Consider the following 18729-nt stretch of genomic DNA (forward strand, 5'->3'; position numbering starts at 1 on the left):
GTGGGAGGGGCACCAATCCGCCTAGCAGCAACCTATCCTTCCTGCTGGCCTCCAAGAGTTCAGTCATAAAGGCCCCCCGATGACCCACATAACTTTCCACTGGCCCAGCTCCTAACAGTGTTGCAATGACAACCAAATTTCAACACGAGTCTGGGTGTGTGGCTCAGCAGTAAAGCATGTGCTTGGCATGTGCAAGGTCCCAGGTTCAATCCCTGATGCCCCCAACAATTTTCCAACAGGAGTTTCAGAGGGGACAAGTCATATTCACGTTATAGCAGGTGAACAATAACTGTTTAAGACAGACATAAAAGCAGATATGCTAAGGATAAAGTGATTAGTGCATTCAAATTGGCTAGGCTAATTAAATAACTGAATCTGACTACCTATAATTTTCTCAATTGTGTATTTATTCTTTTTACATCAATTGTGGCAGAGCAGCTATCACAGATATTCAGTTGGTCCCCATGTCACAGTGCACTTTCTATACAACCCCAGCAGCTGCCACACTTGACTGTAAAGAAAGCTCTGGTCAGCGTGATTGCTCTGAGCCCGACAGCTCCTTCTGTCCTAAGACAGGATTTGAATAGAAAGCTTTTCCTCAGAAACAATGAAGTTTAGCCTCATCAGTTAATCAAGAAGTGTGAGGCTGAGGGATGTGATTTCATCACGTGGAAAATGCCTGGCGCCCAATCGCACCTGCTTGACAAATGCAGTCTTCCAGTAAAATTGTTCCATATGCCACCAGCTGGGATCTGTGCAAGCACTCCTGGACGTGTGCCAGGCGAGGGGCCGGGGTTCCAGCTGCCAGGGCTGCCCAACACAGGACGGAAAGGACCAAGCTGGAAGTGCTGCTTCCAGATAGCAGACCTCTGTTCAGCCAATTATGCAAATGAGCTTGAAGCAGGGTTTGTACTGTGTAGTTTCTGATGAAGGCCCTGTTCTTGTAAAGACCATCCTAGTCCTAGACTATTTCAACTTTGGGGGCCTCTTCTTCAGTTTCTGTTTTATTTTCTCAACCTTTAGAGAAACTCTCTTCAAGCACTGTAAATACAGAGAGCAAGACCTTTCTGTGTTAGATAAATAACCCTCATGAAGAAACAAAATCCACAGAAACAATAAGATTTTAATCTCATGCTGTGGCATGTTTTTAAGCTCAGCAGGTAGAAATTCTCAAGAGTTGGTTCAATACATTTTTTTTTTTTAGCAAAGAAATGCCATGCATAATATTTTGCCTTTGGATATCATAAAGCCAAACTGAACCACAGGATATGATGGATATGAATGTTCCACGAGAATACGAGATGACCCCTCAGTTATGTGTGCTCACAAACTGCCCCAAAGCCTTTGATGGCAGACGAGGAAGACAGAGTGTAGAGGAGGGCAGTGACTAAGAAAAGGACAATTCAGAGTTCAGTCTCCAGGAAGGAAGGCAGAAGGCAGGCAGGCGGCTCTGGGGACTTGGTGTGGGGATCCGGCTCACAAAGGTGCTGAGGAAAGACCCCACAACTTGGATGCTGCAGCTGCTCTACAGGCCACAGTCGGAAAGGACCTCGTGGGGGTGGAGTGCACCCCCCCCACGCTCTTGTCTGCAGAGAGAGCTGCTGGTTGGAGAGCTGCACTGAGGTGGGAGGGAGAGGCGGCTCAGTGGTTAGAGTCTCTCTTGCAGAGGACCTGAGTTTTGTTCCTAGCACACACACAAGACAGCTCACAGCAAACCTTGTTTCTTCTGTAGTGAAATGAACTTCCTCACTTAAAAGATCCCCAGAAGATATGTTCTAAGTATGTTCTTAAAGTGGCTTCAGTTCACTGTAGTATGAAAGGAGCCAGTAGACAGAACAAAATACAGTAGTTTCATTTTTGAACTTCTGATACATTAATCATCTAGTTACCATAGAGTGAGTTCCATGGGGGAATTTGTTATTCCCTGTAAAAAAAAGTTGGTTTATTTTTCACTAAAAGTAAGACCAAATCTAAATGTCAGGTTTTCTCAGAAAAACTTTGGTTTCTTTTTTTCATTTTGGTAATTTTGACACAGAATCTCTCTATGTAGCTCTGGCTATCCTGGAACTCACTATATAGACTAGACTAATATTAAACTCACAGAGATCCTCCTGCTTCTGCTCCCAAAGTGCTGGGATTAAAGGCATATGCCACCACATTCAGCTCTGGTTTCTTGTATTACCTTTTCAGAAAAAAAAATTCTATATTATATTATCAGTAGGATTTCACTTAAATGTATTTATATCTAAGGCTCTAAAAAAGATTAAGCATGACCATAAGAAGTTAATAATAGACATATAATATTTAAAAAGTAAACTGATTTTAGAAATGTGGGATTTGAAGTGAGTAAAAAGAAAACTTTTGGGTGCAATTGAAATTATAATTGATGTAAAATAGATGATCATAAGTATAAAATATTTTATGCAAGCCTCTTGATAAGTATAATGGTAAAATCTATGTAACATAAAGAGGCATGGACAAAAACAAGTCTTAATAAAGAGCAATAAGAGAGGAAGCCAGGTGTGGTGGCTTATACTGGTAATAGAAATACTTGGAAAACTGAGATAAGAAAATGTAGGCAGAGGTTTTTGTCAGAACCACAGGCTCCCAAATAACTACACAGAGACTAATTATTAATTATAAATGCCTGGCCAATAGCTTAGACTTGTTCTTAATTAGCTCTTATAACTTAAATTAACTCATGTCTATTTATTTACTTGCTGCCATGTGGCTCATGGCTCATTACCTCATTTTGTACACGTCCTGCTTCCTCTGCATTGGCTGACAACTCTCTGACTCCGCCCTTCTTCCCAGCATTCTCTCTGACTTGAAAATCCTGCCTAGCTACTGGCCATTTAGCCTTTTTATTAAAACAATCACAGTGACATATATCCACACAGTGTAAAGGAATATTCCACAGGAAAATTAGCATGAGTTGGAGGCCAAAGGGCAACATGGTGAGCTGCAGGCCAGCCTGGTTGGATTATAGAGGAAGGACCCTGTCTTAGCCGAGTAGAAGGAAGAGAAAGGAACAGAACAGCTGTGAGAGATCCAGAACATAATCATCAATGTGACAGTGGTAATTCCTTAATGTAATTCACACACTTTTACACCTAGTCCCCAGTTGGTAGGGCTGTTGGGGGGTATGGGGCCTTTAGGAAGAGGAGTCTTGCTAGAAGGTACTATGTAGCCTGCTGGGGGAGAAAAGGCAACCATGATCTCACCCAGCTGTCAGAGGCCAGGCAGGCTATCCCTGCTTGTGCAGTAGTGGCACTGCTGTTAGGTGATAACTGACTGGTCTCTGGAGTGGAGGCCCGTTCCACAGGGAGTGCAGATCTCATACTGGTCAACACCTGAGGAAATCATAGGCCTGGGGCAACTCATTACTATTTCTTAGCTGAATTTACCTAGAGTTAAACTGCCTTCTAAATACTTGTTTATACGTACAGTTTATATTTATAGACAAGTGCTACTCTCAACCTTAACCAGAGAAGCGTCTCCTCCCAGTGAAGGGTTGTGAATACAGGCTCATGGTTGTACAAAGTGTTGAAAATAAGAGGTGGCTGAGCGTTCATCCCTAATTAAGACATTTATAATCATCCTCTCCAAAAGCTCAGAGAACACCCTGGCAGAAAGGACAGAACAAATGTATGAGCCAGAAAATAGGGAGAAGAGCTGTGAGAGCAAGATACTGCCATTGCAATCACAAATTCAGAGCAACTGCAGATGCCTGACTGGACCTGTGCAAGAATGGACCTGTTGATAGTGATGCCTGTATTGGATCTGTACAAGAATAGGCCTGCTGATAGTGATGCCTGTATTAGACTTGTATTAGAATAAGCCTTCTGATAGTCAGGCCTGGATGGAGGAGTGGCTTGGGGTAGGTGGTGGTAACCACCACTACTGAACTATTTTCTGTTGATAGATTCAGTAAGGAGGCAATCATTACCTGCAGCTGTGGAGCCACTGATGACCCTACTGGGCACCAATGGAGAGGTTCCAATCCAATGGTCACACAGATGGCCCTGGTAAAACTAAATGGGTTATGAAACCAAACCAAGTCATGAATTAGGTGACTAGTGGGGTGGGTAATAGGAATAGAAGGGAAACAAGAGACAGTAGAAAGGGAGCATAATCTGAATGCATTTTTAATATATAAATACACGTATTTATAAATAACATAATATAGGAAGATACCATATATACATATTTATAAATAATAGAATACATAATATATGTAAATGTATAAACAATATAAATATATAATATAAACATATATAATGCAATACATATATATGAAATTGTCAAAGAATAAAATTAATTAAAAAATCTTTACCCAAATTAGTGTCCAAATTGACTGTGTTTTCCTAATATAGTAAATAAACACCTTTAAGTAATATGTTTTGAGTCAGTATTTGTGATTTATGAGAAGCAAGCCTAATTTCATGCTCTTTGCATGTGGACATTCTCTTTCTCAAGTTCCACTGCTGAAGACCAGTCCTTTCCTCTTTGTGAGTTCTTGGCTCCTTTGTTTGAAATTAATTGGCTATATATTTGGGGTTATTTTTGAGCACTCTATGCTGTTTGTCTGTATATCTGCCTTTTACTTACATTTGTGTGTGTGTGTGTGTGTGTGTGTGTGTGTGTGTGTGTGTGTGCTCATGTACGCGCACTCATATGCATGTCTGCATGTGTATATTCTTGGGTGTGCATGTGCACATGTGTCTACAGTTGTGGAGTTCAGAAGGTAATGTACAGGAGTTTGGTTCTCTTCTTCAATTGTGCGAGTCTTGAGGATCAAACTCGGGTCTTCGGGTTTGGCAGCACTTTTACTGACAGCCATCTCTACAGACTCCTGAATATCTGTCTTTAATGCCAATACTATGTTTTTTTTTTTTTTTTGATGACCCTAACTTTCTAGCATATCTTGAAGTCAGATTCTAGACTTCCAGTTTTATTCATTTTGTTCAAGATTGCTTTGGCTATTTAGAGCCTTTTGTGGCTCTCTAAAATAAACAAACAAAGACTGCCCTCCCCCCCCCCCCCCCCGTTTTGTGACAGATGACATTGGAATTTTATTTGTTAATTTTTGGGGTGTTGATGGTATGGATCACGCTCAGGGCTTTGTGTATTCTAGGCACTTTACCACCTTGATGTATCCTGGTCCATCTCAAAAGGCCTATGGTCCAGCAACGCACTTCCTCCAGCCATGCCTCATCTCCCAATGATGACTCAATGTCCCCAAACTTTGCCCTGGGGACCAGGTATTTAAATGTGTGACCCTGTGGGGAGATCTTATCAAGGCCCAAAGCTTCAGTTATGAGATGAGCATGTTTTAGAACACTTAGTGCAGCTTGGTGACCACAGGTAACAATAGCGTATGGTGTACTTAGGAGCATCTTTTTATTATGACTTATCATGTGTGTCAAGTTATATTTTATTAGCATCTTTTTATTGTGACTAGATATATGTGTATCTGTGTGTGGGTTTATGTATGTGTGAATCCAGAAGTGGGTGTTAGATTCCCTGGATCTGGAGTTATATAAGCAGCTGTAAGATGCCCAGTGTGGGTTTTAGGAACCAAACCTAGGTCCCCTGTAAGAGCGAAAAGTGCTGTTAAATGCTGAGCTGTCTCTCCAGCTCCAAGACTGCCAACTTAAGGTTTATTGTCACATACAAAGGTTACTATGAGAGATAATGGATATGCTAATTAGCTGTATTGCAGTCATAATTTCATAATATATACAAAGATAAAAATATCATGCTTGTAAATCTTAGATACATGCACTTTTAAATTTGTGAATGATACCATAAGAAACTTAGGAAAAACAAAGTAAAATAATACAAATGGCCACATGATGGAGCCAAAGCCTTGGTGTTAATAGGCCTTTCAGAACCTCAACTTCCTCTTCTGCAGAAATGTGGCCACTTAAGCTTAACTGGATTATTTTAAAAATGTTTATTTGTTGTGTTTTCAACACAATGCTTTATTTCTAACTATGTTGTTAAATCATAAGGTAGACCTAATTTTGTCCTTATTCTTTCAAACTTAAAAAAAAAAAAACAACTGGAATTTTTAAACCCCTGTGTGGCAGTCTTAGTGTGGTGCAAAGGGTACAAACATGTCTACTTATTAAGGATAACACCAGCAGAATCTATGTAAAATGAAAGTTACATCCCTCATAAAATTTTGGGATTTCCCTATGGTGTTTGGAAGATGTACAATTCTCCAACAAGGGACATTCATGAGTAGAGAGGTAGGCATACCCTGTTTGTACTAGACCCTCAATGAATCTTTATTGACACAGCTACTGAAGATATGAATCAATGAGATACCAGCTACCCAGTGGCTAAAGTCTCTCATTTTATTCCCCAAATGAAATTGTCAGTTATGGAGAGAAACAAAATATGAATCATAAGAGTGAGTATCAGACATGTAATTTTCAGCACCTCTTGTAGACTCAAGTACAGACATTTGTTCAACAAATGTTCTCTAGTGTTTGCTAGGCTTAGAACCATGATTGCAGGATTGGGAAATGAACTTTAATACAAAAGCTACCACCGTCTGGAACTGCAAATGCCACTAGCACTCATGGGTATCAAGAGCACAGAGCACAAACACTTATGTGCTATGGAGGTCTAAAATTGTGAATGTCACTAGTTTTAAGAAGCTTCTTGTTTATTATAAATATTTTGATTTTCCTTAAAAATAATCCCTTTCTACAAGAAGAAATAAAGAGGAAACAATATGTTTCCACACCAGAGTTCAGAGCCTTTCAGGTTAGAAGCCATGATTTTGTTAATCTTGAGTTTTAGAGTGCTGATAAAAGATGATGAATAGAAAGAAAGTTAGATGAGAACTATTCCACCTTGCTTCAAGTGGCAATGTAAACACTCGTAGGAGGAATCATTCTTTGTGGCAGGCTTGCTGACTCAGCTGGTGTGAGAGCTGGAAATCTGCGTTGGCTAGTCTTATGTTAACTTGACACACAAACTAGAGTTGTCTGAAGAGGGAGCTCACTGGGTAAAGGCCCCTGAGATCATCATGGCGGAACCGGCATGGTAGAACTGAAACTGGCATGGCAGAAGCAGAAAACCAACTCCTGTAAGGGGTCCTCTGATCTTCACACACATGCTATGGCATTCTCAGGTGAACACACACACACACACACACACACACACACACACACACACACACACACACTCACTGAATCAATTAAACAAATTATTTTAAAAAGAAAAAGCAAGGAGAAAATATTGCTCTATTGAAAGTCCCAGGATATCCTTGCGTACCCTCAAAGACAAATAGCAAATGCTGTGCATCAGAGTCAGAAATGCTCTCCAGCCAATCACTCAGTGTCCCACAAGTTTAGATGATCCGAGTCTCACACACAATGGAGTCTCCTCATCGTCTCCATCACCACATCATCTCTAATGTCTGGAAATTATTTCTTGTGAATACCATGGCATAGCTCATCTCTTTTATGTCTAAAATAAAATGTCTGCATCATTTTCCTTTTAGACAGATAAGGACATTGAAGCTTGAAGGAGAAACGACTTCCTCCAGGGAGTCCTGGCGTCAGTGATGGAGCCAGGCTGCTCCTTGCCTTACACTCTCATCTCTGTGCTGATGAGAATTCTGTCTGGGATGGTTGCTTTGGTGTAAATTTGAAAGAAATTTCCAGAGTTTATTGATAATCAACATTACTGCCCCTTTATCTATAATCTTACATCCAGGAATATCTTTAGAAATATAAAGGTAAAGAGAATAAAGACATCCCCTGTAGCATTATTCCCCTACACTAGGTGATAAAAATGTGTCTGAATGCCCACGGAATGAGAAAAGAATAAAAAGCATCATCATAGAGCATCTTAACTCTTCACCATGAGGCTGAGTATGGTGGCATGCATCTGCCATCCTTGCACTCAGGAGGCTGAGGCAGGATGGTAGTGAGTTCAAGGCCAGCATAGATAGCCCCTAGCTCAATGAGAGAATGTTTATCTAGCTTACATGAAGTCCCAGGTTCAATTCCTAGCACTGCAAAGCAAGTCTGCATGAGTCTTATTTAGTAATATAGCATAACAACAAGACTTATTATGTGAAAAAAATAGAATATACAGTATGTACATTGCAATGCCAATTCCATAAAAGTTTGCATATATATAAAAAGACATAGAGAAATATAAACATTAAATATTTTCTGTTTATATTGCTTTCTTAAGTTAGCATACAAATAGTGGGTCTGACCTTGGCATGTGCTTATATACCTGCCCTTGCCCTTTGTTTATGGTTTCCCCATCACTTACTCCTGCTCTCTCAATCTCCCCCCACACAACTCTTTCTTATTTTCATATTACAAAACCAACCTTCCAAATCTACGTGCAGTATATGTACATGATGTCGGTCCTTCTGAGTCTGGCTCATTTTACTTCACACAATGATCTCCAGTTCTGCCTGTTTCCCTGCAGATGATAGGACTTCATTCTTTAAGGGCATATAAAACCCCACAGCATGTAGAATAGTATTTCTTGAAGGTGTTATTTGGAGTAAAATTTTCTTCTGTTGATGTCATTGTAACTTGTATAAAGAATGAAAGAATTAGGAACGCATCATGCACATCTGCCCTGTGCTCCCCACAGGATCACAGGGAAGGTGCTGAGACATGGGATGAATGTCATAATCTGTCGGACAATGCAAACAGAAAGTGGGGATAGGCCAGTCAGGACAGGGGGTTGTATATTGCCCCTGAACAGCTGTAGGGACCAGGTCTGGCTTCTCTTATTTCCTCACAGTGTGGGGCTAGAGATCCACAGGCTATGGCCCATGGCCAAATCCTGCTCAATGCCCACTTTGTAAGGATAGTAAAGTAGGAATGCTTTTTGTGTTTTTAAGTGGTTCAAAAATAAATAAATAAATAAAGAAAGAAAGAAAGAAAGAAAGAAAGAAAGAAATCAAAGAGTAGTAGTTTATGATAGCAAAATAATGTGAAATCTGCCTTTCAATGCAACTCATAAAATTTTATTGGGACATGATAACACCCACCTATTTAATTTTGTCCATGACTGGCTTTGGTTCTGATAGAGATCATGTGGTCAATAGAGCTTGAAATACTTACTGTCTGGTCCTTCGTGGAGAGAATTTTCTGAGCTCTGATCTCCATTCTATAAACATATCCCAGCCTCATATATTCCAGAGATATTTTTCATTTGTTCTTAAATGGTTAGAAATGGAATCTTTTGCTAATATTTAGGCTTAAAATCCCTTCGAAACATTAAGAATGGGAGCCATTGAAAGGGTACAGCACTGAGTACCACACTGTGATGATGACTGAGCTATCGATGTATGAGTCCCAGCAGTTTAGGTGGGACACATATCTTACTTTTGGCCTGCTGCAAGGACTCTTCTGGGCCTCCTTCCTCTCTTCTGTGGGAGTCTGCTGGAGTCCAGCTCTGACATGCTCCCACCTTTTGAAGGGTCCTTGGGTGGAGGAGAGAGGAATGAGGAAATATTAGGTAGAAAGATAGAAAGGGACGATAAGAATTACAGAGACACAGGATAGCTTGGGGAGGGCCTTGGATCAATACCCAGCTGCCCCGTTGTTTATTCAAAAGGGTTTTTTATATAAAGGAGAGAGGCAAAAGACCTCCCCCTTGCAAGATCAAGTATACCATACAGCCAAGGGTAGACCCTTCAAAACATCTGGTAGACATACCCAGGGCCAAATCATCTCCTTACACAGCTCTACTGGGTAAAGCAACGCTCAGACTTTCTGACCGTGAGTAAGGCCTTACTAGGAAGCCTCCGTGGGCCCCCACAGTCTTCTGCAGTACTGAGAGAATTAGGTGACTTCTGAGCCCCTACTCTACATTTCTGCAATGACCTTTGCCATTCTAACAGTTCGTGGTTCTTTATAACTACTTGGAACATTTTTGATTTTTTTGACCATTTATCTGTCTCTGGGGAAAATGACTAATTTTAAAGCCAGGAATCAAATCTTAAATGTGGGCAGATAAAATAAAATATCTGTCATGGTTTGGGTGTGGTCTGTGTACCCAGGGGCTGCTCAGTGCCGTGGTGGCAACAGGAGTTGGAACCTAGCAGAAGATAATGAAATCACAGAAATACCACACCACCTCCCCTACTTAGCACCTGGTAGAGTGAATTGTAAGACAGCAAGTCTTGGCTTTCTCTATGGCCATGTAAAATCTTCTAAATGCGCTCCCCGACTTCTTTCCCTCCATGTGGAATCTTCAACTCCTCCTTCCTCTGGCTTTCTGTTCAGCTGCGTAGAGTCTGAATGTCTATCTAGGCTAATGACCTTGTCATATCATTCACTATTAGACAATCTTCAGAGCCCTAGCTCACGAGGCCACCTGATTGTCAGCTTTTAATCCCCCCACAACTGTGAGCTGGGTGTCAGTGGTGAGGGCACAGAGACACAGCTCCACGCTGTTACCCTCACAAACCAGAGTGCCCCTAGAGATTTAGGGGCACTAAGTCTGAATGGGGATTTATGGCCTTGACGCTGAAAAATATTTCAGGGCTAGCCAGTACTTGAAGCAGTGTGGAAGATTTTTATTAAATATATTTTAATATAGTCTTAACCATGAGGATTAAGAGAAAGACAGGCACTCAGAAAAAAGAGAGACATAGCCAAGAGGATGAAACAAGGCTTCTCAAAGCCTGAGAGACAGCTCACATATTCTGTGGTGGCTGAATATAGGACTTCAGAAGCCTCATTGCTCAGTGGGTTCTAGGTACCCCATCCCTCCTCTACTCCAGTTTTCTTCTTTGATACTGGATATTGATTACAGCTTGGCTCTGGAGATGCCTTGGATAGGGTTAAAATCTGGTCAGATAAGAAGCCACTAGGGCTGTCCAAGGGGGTTGGTTATATGTACTTTGCTATGAATGGAGTTTCTTATGAAATTTCTAGAAAATGTCAGGTTTACACATGGGAAGAGGGGAAGGCCTTAGCAGCTGGTGATAATGGTGGAGTTGTTGCTTGTCTGCTTTGACTAGATTCCAGGACGGAGGGATGCTTCTCATCTCATATCCCCTATTTCATTTTAGTTATCTTTCTAGCTGCCTAATGGGGACCACCACTTTTAACATTTGGTCCTTGGAGGATGCTGTATGTAAAAACCACAGCACCTCTTATCTTTAGAAACATCTTAGCCTTATTTTTTTTCAGATTCAGGAAGCCAAGGAAGATACTATCTGAGATGATGAAGAGGCTGTGGTGAACACCCTGGCACACTGCAGAGTGCTCCTCAGCTGATATCTAGATGACTGCCACAGGTTCTAGATTTTTCACATGCACAAGTGATAAGAGGAACTGTGATTTCTTATGTGAAATGTTTTATTATTTAAAGGCAGGTAACAAACTCAAATAAAAAAAAAAACAAGCAAACTGCAATCAAAAACCAAAATGTAATCCCTGTGCCCTCAACCCCTTGAAAACAGAGTAGGATTGTAGGTTACTGCCTTTCAAGGACCTCTTGCCCAGCCTCCTTTATTAGGACTGGTTTGCAGTGTTCCCAAACGCAAGCTTCCATACAAGGCTCCAAAGGAGAGAATCAGCCTGCTACCCAGCTATGACACCTATCAAACACAGCAATGACGAGCACAGCGAATAACCCTAAGGATGCGGTAGGGGTACTCATACCTTGGTGGTAACCTACAGCTCTGTAATTGGACTTAAGGCCTTCTCAATAAGAGGGAAATCACGCCTGATGTGGGAAACCTAGCCTACTACACAGTGTTGTTGAAGTCATGGGTCTTGGAGGAGAATCTATAAGCACCACCTTACTAAACAAGCATAATTTCTAACTGCATTCTAAATATTTGTCCTTATACCCACAGATAAGTGCAGTTCTCACATCTCATCAAGGAAACTTCTCTTTGCAACAGAGACCATTTTGGAAAACCACAACTGAGCAAAATGCAGATTTGTTGAGCCTAGTCCCAAGGGATATATATATATATATATATATATATATATATATATCGCACACAGCTCCTGAACCCAACACTCAGGGATCATTATAGAAGTAGTGGTGGAAAAATTGTAAAAGCCAGAGGAACAGGGGGTTTCCATGACACTGTCTTCTAGAGATGTCAGCAAAGCTATACCCACAAAGACTACCAATATGGCTGCCTAAACAAGACCTGAACAAGGACGATACCATTAGACATGATAGTTTGAAAGGGGGAAACCTCATGAAGTCCCAATCCTAGACAAAGGACTACAGGAAACAAGTGAATGCTGAGAGTGAGAGAAATAGTCTTCTCCAGGGAAGAGCACACCAACTAACTATCCAATACCAAATGGTGAGCCCTGAACACACACACACACACACACACACACACACACACACACACACACACACACACACACACTTTATATGGGTGTGTGTATAACATTATATGGACTGAGCAAGTTGTATTTCTATATTTAGGAATTTATTATCCATCTATGTATAAATTATACACACACACACACACACACACAAAATTAAGGGAAAAAAGGCCATGAATTTGAAAAAGAGCAGGAGAGGCATACATGGGAGGGAATGAAGGAGGATAAAGAAGGGAAGAAATGATGTAATAATATTACAATCTCAAATAAAAAGTATTATAAAAAAGAACTCTTCCCTCAGGGTTGGGCTATAGCTCAGTGATAGCGTACTTGTCTATCATGCATAAAACCCTGGGCTTGCTGTCCAAAGCATGTGCACATGGGCACACAAACAGACATACACGGGTGTGTACTTTCACTCACTTATCTCTTAACTCTCTACAGGAATTTTTTCCATTATTTCCTACTGTAGGCACATAGTTCAGTTCCAAACAGTTCCAGTGAACCTTGTTGATCGGAAAAGACTCCTTCCTCCCCCAGACAGTTTTTTTTTTTTTTTTTTTTTTTTTTTGTGTGTGTGTGTGTGTGTGTGTGTGTGTGTGTGTGTGTGTGTGTAGCAGCTCTGGCCTTTTCTTAGAGCATGACCCTAAGCTGGTGGTGGACATAAGGTGTGCATTCAGATGGACCCTGGGCATGAATTTGCTTAGATCTTGTGGAATTTAAAAGCCTTTTTGTATAATGGCTCCAATTCTGACAATATTTTCAAAGCTTTTCAGACCAGTATTCCCCTGCCCTCTGCATTCCTTCCAAGCTGATCTTTCCTTTTGCTGTGTCCTTAGCTAGAATAGATTAGTATCTCAATGAGAGTGGGAGCGAGGGGCTTCATTCTGGACACTGTTCTTCCCTTCCCTTTTGGGGGACATATGATGTGTTTGCTTATTTGTTTACTGAGTGTCCACAAACTGCAGGGACTGCCGAAGGTCCTGGGGCCCAACAGCGAAGCCAATAACATGCTGCTTTCGTGGGATTTACTTCAAAGAGGAGAGAGAGGGAGGATAAATAATGTGCCTGCTCACCATGCCAGAGCATGATGAGCACCACATGGAGAAACGAAGCCAAGTGGCAGTTCGCAGTGGTGGGAGTATTGTTTTAGATGGTTCTGTCACCCAAAGGAGGAGACTCCTGAGCAGAGAGCCAAATACAATGAGTTAGCCATTAGAATACCCTCAGGCCAGTTGTTTGGTGTGTAGGAGGAATGTCCAGGGGATTGTGTGGACAGAGGATAAAGCTGGGGCCAGAGGAGGCTGGAGAAACAAGTCTTATTAGGTAGCTAGCTACTAGATCACAGTGTGTGTGTGTGTGTGTGTGTGTGTGTGTGTGTGTGTGTGTGTGTGTGTAATGAGAAGACACTTGACTACTGAGCTACACTCCCCCAGCTACCCTACCTGATCACGTATGTTTTACGGACATGACTGCTGGAAGCCTGGCTTCAGATGGGTTTGATGACCGGGGACGAACGCGTGAAGTTGGCACCAAGAAGAGACTGTGACCACCTGCTGTTGTTCAAACAAGTGGCCCTGGAAAGCCTGGCCTGTCTTTACAGTTTCAGTGGTTTGCATCAACAGTTTCACAATCAGTTCTTCTTTTCTAAGTTTCTAAAAATGGTTACAATATTGCCAGTTTGTTCCTTGCCTCTGCCCCCTCCTGTCCCCCAACTTTCCCACTGGTGGCCATTGCCTTTTTATCTATATCTCTATTGTCAGAAGCATAAGCAGTCTTGCAAGCTACAAAGGAACTTTTCTAGCTAGGCATACGTACAGGTAGAACAGTGTGCCCAGTTGGCAGCACGTGTCGTTTATGCAAACGGAGAGAGACAGTTTTGTCTCTAGTGGTTAATATTTATATCTGGTAGGATCTGGGTTCTCACGATCAACTCACCAGCCAAAGCTGGATCAATCCATTCTGTATTCTGTACTATATCTCCTCTGGGGATATACCAGTTTTTCCACTTATCCTACAGGCAACATAACTTGGAAACTTACTCTTAGTAATTGGCACTGTTTATTCCTTGCTCTTAATGTCCTTCTTCCTTAACTTCGTGGGGGTATTGGCACAGTTATTAGAAACGAGGGAAGCGTGGATTCTATGATTCTACTTCATTCCCTGTTCCTATTCTGTTCCCATTAACTCCTGATGTTGTCTATTTAATAACATTTCTCCAAGACTCTAGTGGTTAAAACCATTCTCTCCAGAACAGTTATGCGAATATGTAATATTAAACTTCATGACCTAGGATGACTCTTTCAAGCCAGGAGTATGACTAGCAGAGTGAAAGCAAGGTGAGCGGGGAGCACACACACTCCCGGCGTCATGCCCAGAGTTCCGCAGTGAACTGTCCATAGGTCTTTGCCCAGTGGGCCAGGGTCTCCAGGGTCTTGCCACAAGGAGAGCGGTTTGTGCTATTCTCAGACTTATCCCGAAGAAGTCACATGGCTCCACCAAAGATTTTCATTTCAGGCCATTGGAGGGATGACACAGTCAGGCCACTTTCAGAAGCCTACTCTGGTTGCCCCAGGGGAAAGGCCTACTGCAGGGACATCTGCTAACAAGCTATTGCAGGTGCTCAGCTGGCAGGTGATGGACCAGGCTCTGAACCATCGTTACAATGAGCAGGTGACGTGTGCTGACTGTTGAGGATAGCCCAGAGGCTGCCTTCTCAGGGAGACAATCCTTGGACTCCTTTTTTATGCTTAGTTTAACTGCCCTCTGGAATTCCCCCAAGGCAGCCTGTGTTTACTTCTGTTAGACGGTTTGTATTTTTAATTTAATTCATTTATTTTTAATTTGTGCACGAGTACGTGTGTGTACATGTACACATGCACATACCGCAGCGCACATTTGGAAGTTAGACAACAGCCTTTGGGAATTGGTTCTCTCCTACCACGCTGGTCCTGGGGCTCCAACTCAGTGCTCTGGCTTGGTAGCAAGTGCCGTCACTGGCTGAGTCTTCTTACTGGTGGCTGTAGTTGGTTGGAGAGTCTTCATGGTGGGTCTGCCCATCTGTCTCTCTAAGTTCCTCTCCTGAGGTGCAGAGCCGCGCCTCGTTTTCCCCAGCGCCTGGTATGTGCATTTACATTGCTGGTATGACATGAATGCTTGTTTAACAGGCATGCAAATCAATAAGTTAATAGAAAACATAGCTAAGAAGAAGGTATTGATCAGGAGATAAGTTAAATCAATGCTGTGCAGTCTGTGGGAAGCTTCCTGGAGCCTCCCAGTCTGGCTGTGCTTGGGGAGCTGACTTGCCATGCTGGCCTTCTTTAATCCCAACCAGACTGACTCCATAAACATTACCCCAAAATACCTTTGGTGTCTAGAACTCCATGGTACAGCAAATTAATGAATATGTAATACCTGAAATTAAAAAAAAACTTTAAAAATTCTTTGCTTTTGGGAGCAGATAGCAATTTGAAGCTGATTGACTGCGGAGGGATAATTATAGACCTGCCATTCACCTCTTGGCTCCTCTAAACTGAAACTTTCGAATAAGATGCTATATGTTTATAAAACCCTTACATGCCTCACAGTGGATTGTTTTTCTTCTTTGAATAGGAGATATTAAAAAAGTGTCAAAAACATTTCATTGGATTTTTTAAGATTTTTATGTGGTGATACACTAACAGGGAAGAAGATGGATATGCTTTTGGAATGAGAAAGAAGAATAGAACACAAGATGTGGTAGTTTGGATGAGAAAAGTCCCCCGTAGGCTCCAGTGTTTGAACACTTGATCCCTGGCTAGTGGTGCTGTCTGGGGAGGTTTAGGAGGTGAGGTCTTGCTGAAGGAGGTGTGTCACTGCGGGTAGACTTGGAGAGTTTATAGCCTGACCCGACCTGCGGTTTGAAGGTGTAAGCTCTCGTCCTCCACTCCTGCCACCATCCCAGGCACTTGCTGCTCTTCCTCTCCCCACTCCGGACCTATCCCTCCGAGACCAGAAGCAGAATGAACTCCTTCTTCTATTGCTGCTTCCAGTCATGGTGTTTTTTCACGGCAACAGAAAAGTAAGTAATGAGGTGAGTCAAGGGCTGGGCAGCCAGGGACTCAGGCTCTTCTCAGGTCCTTACTCCTTTTCACGGGCTGACTATGGATTTGATCAAGGGAAATGGGAGCTACAATAATAATAAACACTGTTGTTCACGCAATCAAGAAATCAACCAGGGGTTAGTGAGGCATAGTGCTTGTGTGGACGTAGAGAGTGCCGAGCGGTGGGTTTTGTGAGCCACAGTTTATACTTCCATTGCAACGGACAGAAAGCCCAAGGAAGGCCCATGCTGGGCAGACTAGCGGCAGTTCTAGCTTTGTGAAACCCCTCTGCAACTCCCTGGTCTGGCATCCCTTGTTTTCACTTTCATGGCTGCAAGATAGCTGCTTTGCCTCTGCCTTCTGTGGTTCTGTGTCTGCATTCCAGAAGTTTTCATGTACCTTCCGCAGAGCACTGTGCCTACCTCATTGGAAATATTCAAGTATTCATATATACTCATATATGAACAAAAAGTGAAGAAAAACCCAAGGTTGTATAAACGTAGAAGTTCAGTGTTGCAAGTTATTCAGTGTCTGGTCAGCCTCAGATGATCTGAGATATTAACTTTGCCTTATCACAGGTTCTATTCTTTGAACGTAGACACTTTGGATTAGAAGGTAATTACCGGGATCATTATCTATGAAAGTGAGGCAGACAAGCACAGGGGAGAGTTTAGTAACCTGGGGCGACATTCTATTTGGGTTGTGCATGCCCACCTCTTCTAAAATTGCACTTGGCCACCTAGCTCTTGGCCTGCATGCACTATGCACACACACCCCTCTTCAAATAATGCACCGAGAAATCTCAGATTCCGACCTTTATTGAGCCGCATGTATACCCTGTCGGGATAAGCCCCTCCTTCTACTGAGGGCCAGCAGACTGGGACAGTTTCCATTCAAACATATTCTTAATGATCCTGGCCTGAGGCTGTAGGGACCCAGAACCAGCCTGAATTAATTTTGGGTGCTTGTGCAGTAAGGCAAAACCATGTTCCCAAGTAAACTTTCCTTAAAAATTTTAAATTAATTAATTAATTATTTTTACAGCCCGATCACAATTTCCCCTCCCTCCTCTCTCCCAGCCCCTCCTCTGTCTCCCCCCACCTCACCCCATCTACTCCTCCTCCCTTTCTTTTCAGAAAAGGGCAGGTTTCCCGTGGATATCAACAAAACATGCCATATCAAGTTGCAGCCAGACTAAGTACCTCCCCTCATATTAAGGATGGACAATGCAACCCAGTATGAGAAATAGGGTCCCAAAAGCCAGCAAAAGAGTGAGAGACAGTCACTGATCCCACTGTTAGGAGCCCCACAAGAAGAACAAGCTACATAACTGTCACATATATGTAGAGAGTCTAGGTCAGTCTCACACAGGCTCCCTGGTGTTAGTTCAGACTCTGTGAGCCCTCATGTAAACATTTAGCAAGAGTCCGTTGTTTATTATTTTATGCCTATGCATAGTTGGACATGCATATGATTAAAATCAGCTGAATTATTGGAAGGGACATGCACCCACAGTAGAAAAATGATTCTGTTACTTAGTCTGTCAATCAAAACACAGACCCACCCAAACTACACCGGTTAATGACCAGTTTCTCCTCTTGAACCTCTAAATGGAAGCACCAAACAATAACTGGGTCCTTGAGTATCCTCACTCACTCACTCACTGACAGGTCCTTGAGTATCCTCACTCACTCACTGACAGGTCCTTGAGTATCCTCACTCACTCACTGACAGGTCCTTGAGTATCCTCTCTCAGGCACTGACAGGTCCTTGAGTATCCTCACTCACTCACTCACTCACAGACAGGTCCTTGAGTATCCTCACTCACTGGTAGTGGTTTTCTTTCAGTCTTCACTACACCTCTCTCTAATGTGTACTCCTGTTTCACTTTGAATATAGTTTGTCTTACTACTTTTGAAAATCTCTATTAGGTCTTATTTTCAATTTTTTGTTAAATAGGCCAAGAACCTGGCCAGCACTGACCTTGACCACCACTACTGGAAGGATCACGGCACAAATGTTGGCATTAGGTCCCTCAGATCCTTTGTAGCACCTATAGGCAAATATTGTCTGTTAGAATTAGCTCATGTCTGGCTGGCTCTGGGTCTCTATGTCTGCCCTGTACCTCCAATCCATCAGATCAGGCTGCTCTGGGAGGATGGGAGTCTCAGGTGACATCTGCAGCTCAGCCACTGGCAGCTGGATGACAGCTAGGGCTTCCTGACCTGGGTGGTACAGCTCTGCACCTGCTGTAGAGGGGGCACTTTGCTGTGATATAGAACTAA

Source organism: Peromyscus maniculatus, chromosome 9 (genome assembly GCF_049852395.1).
Source record: "Peromyscus maniculatus bairdii isolate BWxNUB_F1_BW_parent chromosome 9, HU_Pman_BW_mat_3.1, whole genome shotgun sequence".
Taxonomy (NCBI): domain Eukaryota; kingdom Metazoa; phylum Chordata; class Mammalia; order Rodentia; family Cricetidae; genus Peromyscus; species Peromyscus maniculatus.